Source organism: Sinocyclocheilus anshuiensis, unplaced genomic scaffold (genome assembly GCF_001515605.1).
Source record: "Sinocyclocheilus anshuiensis isolate Anshui unplaced genomic scaffold, SAMN03320099.WGS_v1.1 scaffold85, whole genome shotgun sequence".
Taxonomy (NCBI): Eukaryota; Metazoa; Chordata; class Actinopteri; order Cypriniformes; family Cyprinidae; genus Sinocyclocheilus; species Sinocyclocheilus anshuiensis.
Genome location: NW_015536800.1, coordinates 2,730,403 through 2,734,533, shown reverse-complemented (window position 1 = coordinate 2,734,533; position 4,131 = coordinate 2,730,403). Strand labels below are relative to the sequence as shown.

Here is a 4,131-nt window from a genome sequence, read left to right as displayed (position 1 = left end):
TATATATATATATATATATATATATATATATTCAAATCAACGGTCGTCTTTCATTTTATCCCTGTATTTCTCTGCCTAGTTCGTGACAGCTCTATATGAGCAGAAAATGGGGCTATAATAAAAAAGGCAATAAATATTTCAGCTGCATCAGCCCATAGCCTCTAGCTGCGTTTCTCTGTACAGTCTCTCCTCATGGAAGAGGACTAATTACAGACAGGAAGAGGGTCCTTCATTCAGCTGAGACCTCAGAGACTTCTGCAGCTTGACTTCACCGCTCTAACAACAAAGTTGAAAATCTCCTCTAAAGGGTGACAGCTTCTTTGTATCAGTGAGGTGTTTGCTGATAATATCTCTGAAACCACTTGGTCTTCACACTGAGGGTGAAAATAAGTGCTAAATCCTGTGAGGAGAACTGTTAATGTGTTGCAGATAATATGGCAGGCCTTCACCTCAGAGGTCTGTGTGACATTGATGCACTGTTTCATATGCAGACTTCTCACATTTACACTATTTATTTATTTATCTGATTAAAAAATATAGTAAAACAGTAATATTGTGAAATATTATTACAATTTATTTAACTCCAGTCTTTTTGAAAGGTTTACACAAAAATACTAAGCACAAATTAGGCATATTAATAAGATTTCTGTAGGATCATGTGACACTGAAGACTGCTGTAGTGGCTGCTGAAAATTCAGCTTTACCATCACAGGAATAAATGGCATATTTTGCATTTACATTTCATTTAAATTGTAATGATGTTTCACAAAATTACTGTTTTTACTTGAGCCTTTGTGAGCATAAAAACACAAACAATTAACATTAAAAAAATCTAAATTATTACAAACTTGTGTAGCGTATTTACACAAATACACCAATATTGTTCCATTTGGCATCACATAAAGGTAAGCAACAGAAACTTCACAAATATATAAAAATTAGTTACTAGTTGCTTATTAGCATGCATATTACTAGAATATTAGCCATTTATTAGTACTAATAAAGCACATATTAATGCCTTATTCTAATCCTACCCAATACCTAAACTTAACAAATACCTTACTAACTATTAATAAGCAGCAAAATAGGAATTTATTGAGGGAAAAGACATAGTTAATAGTGAAAAAGTGTTCCCTATTCTAAAGTGTTACCAAAACTTCATATAAGTGCAGAATTAATATTTTATTACAACCTTATGATTAACAACATTTCGTATTATTTCTACATCTTAAATCGGTTGTAATAAATCCGTCGAATCAATGAATGGAAGCAAATAGTTTTTTTAGTATTTTCAGTGTACTCTGCAGTCTGCATTGTAAAAACCATTTTTTTAAGTTTTAAATAAAACATTACTAGAGTACATTTTACAAGGAAATACAATTTCAAATGTTCAGATTTTGGTTAATTCAATAAGTTACTTGTAATTGTTTGTAAAATTGACTAGCAATTTCTAAGTGAAAATGTACCACTGTATCCTTTCACTGTACCATAAAGGACGTCAGTAACATACAGAACAATTTCACTTTTAAGTTTCTGTTTTACTCACTCTATATAGCATAGGCTACCAAAAACTGAATACATTTCACAAAACACAAATAAGCCAATAAAATGTCAATATCTGTTGAAGGCAGATCGCCAATTTCAGTATTTCTCAAGATGAAAACATTCTGTAGTTTCCATTCTACTAAAGTCCCTATGCCTGACCTTGAAATAATCTAAAGAGTCTAAAGTTCACACACATTTACATAGCTCCGGTGAGGAGCGCGGAGCGAGGAACGAGGAGACCAGGAGTACATGAAAACAATAGTCTTTTAATCCAAACATCCAAGGAAATACACGGGGCAGACAGGAGTGCAGGAAACACCAGGGTTGACGTATAATCTCTGACAAACATGAACTGAATGGACTATGGCTTATAAACACAGGATAATTGGGGAAACACAGGTGCATGGAATAACTAATTAACGGAGACACGGAACACATGTGGAGGGAAAACACAACACAATGAGTCCATAATAATCCTGACACTATCTAAATGAGAACATTCCATAAAGATTATTTGCTTTATTTATTCATCGATTTTCCAATTAAGGACACCAAATTTCACCCTGATTTACCTCACTTTTGGGGGCAATGTTACACCTAAAGTATCACAGGCAAAAACACACCAGCTCGACATAACAAAACTTTTATGATAAAATCAAAACAAAGATGGAAAAAAAATACTTACCCTGCAGCTCTAGTTGTTGGATTTCTTCTGTGTGTGGGGGGTGAGTAATAGCCTATATGTTAATATTATGGTTTTTTTAAGGGACGCTTTCAGCCTGTGCCTGTTGTAGTAGTTAAACTGACCTGAAGGAACTACTGGCTATGAATAGCAGAATGACCCTCACAGACAGCAATACCACCACGTGGGTCTCTCTCTTTTTCTCTCACTCTAAACTGTCACTGAATTTTCCATCTCGATTTCTTCCTTTCTAGTTCTCATTCGTCTCCCACTTCTCATTTCATTCGGAATGTTTTTTACCCACTGGCTTCAGTATTTAAACCCTGTAGTCTGTTTTAGCAGATGCAATCGTATGTGTGTGTCTGTGTGTGTGTGTGTGTGTGTGTGTATGAAGTTGGTCTTTTGAAATGCATCAAAACACATGGAGATGCTGGCATCCCAGATCCCACACATCAATACAAAGTGCACTGTTGCTTTTCTTATCTCAGAAACATAAGCACACAAATCCAATCCAAAGATGTTAGCGCTGGCATTGCTGTGTTTGTGTGCGAAATTCCTGATGAACAGCACAGTAGCTGATAGTCGTGTAGCAGATCTGCTCTGTAATACGAGAACAAGAGATGTGTGGCAGCTCAAACACTCCGCTACTCAAACACAATACAGTAATTCACAAACATAAAGAGAGAAAAAAGGAAGGCATTCCACATGTGGCTGAAAGTAAGCTCCCTCATACCTCTCACTGAATTTGTCAAGAACATGTGCAGGTTACATTTGACACTAAAAATCAAAAGAAGTTACAAATATATTTGTCTGGCCTAATTGTTAACTAAAACGATTAAAACATTTTTATTAACTGAAATGAAGCTAAAATAAAATAGAAATAGTAGATTAAACTAAGTTCAAGTTGAAGTCACTAAAACGTCTAAAACTCAAATAAAAATAAATTAAATAAATACAAATATAAAAAAAAAATACTAAAATTACTAAAACAAACTAAAATTAAAATTAAGAAATTCAAAATATTAATAAATAATAGCATATGAATAATACTAAAATGACACTGGTCATCATAACACTTAAGCTCATTTGCCCCCAACTTCTCATTAGCATGAAACATTTTCACTCACTTTTGTAATGTAGAAAAAAAAAAATGGACCAGCAGATACACAATATATCAGCATCATATTGGTTATCGGTTGATATTAGTGATTTTTTTCTATAATTTAATGGTGTGGGTTGAACGGTTTCTATAAGATATTTAACACTGCATGCTGAATTCACTTTTAAAAGCATTTTTCAATGTCATTGAAGGTTTAAACATCTATGTGTGGCTGCACATTGTTAGTATAAACATGAATTGAGTTATTCCTGAAAGATGTACTGTGTGCTTATGTCCACATGAGACTGTTTCTAAGAGGGTTAAACTGATGGTGTGTGTGTGTGTGTGTGTGTGTGTTTGTGTAAATGTTAGTGCCAGCAGCTGTGTGTATCTGGCTCACAGATGGGAAATGTCATGCTGATCACATGGCAGGACTGGCAGTGCTTGTCTTCGAAGTGAAAAGTAACCTCTCTCCATACTTGGGCTGCAGACAGTATAAACCAATGACAGAGCTACACTCACAATCAGCCCACTGAGAGAAAGACAGTGAGAGTGAGACAGACAGACAGAAAGAGAGACAGACAGAAAGTCCCACGGCAGAAGCCAGAGGAACTTTTTATAACTCATACAACTTAAACTCGTAAGAAACCCGGAAGTGTGTATTTGGCACAGAAATACGTCCAAACCGTTTTTTTAAACTTTGGCCATGTTTAGCATGAGAATCCAAATCTGTAACAGTGTTGTTGTTTAGCATGAGAATCCAAATCTTTAACAGTGTAAATAACTCAACATGCATGGAACAGCA

The 4,131-nt window shown here is 34.9% G+C and overlaps 1 protein-coding gene across 1 annotated transcript in view; it reads right to left on the bottom strand.

The window, feature by feature from the left end:
• The window catches only part of LOC107656816 (long-chain-fatty-acid--CoA ligase 1-like), a gene marked incomplete at its 3' end in the record, with an annotated part of 25,764 nt that overhangs the window by 16,019 nt on the left and 5,614 nt on the right, over positions 1-4,131 (bottom strand). The gene's annotated exons all lie outside the window — the stretch shown is intronic.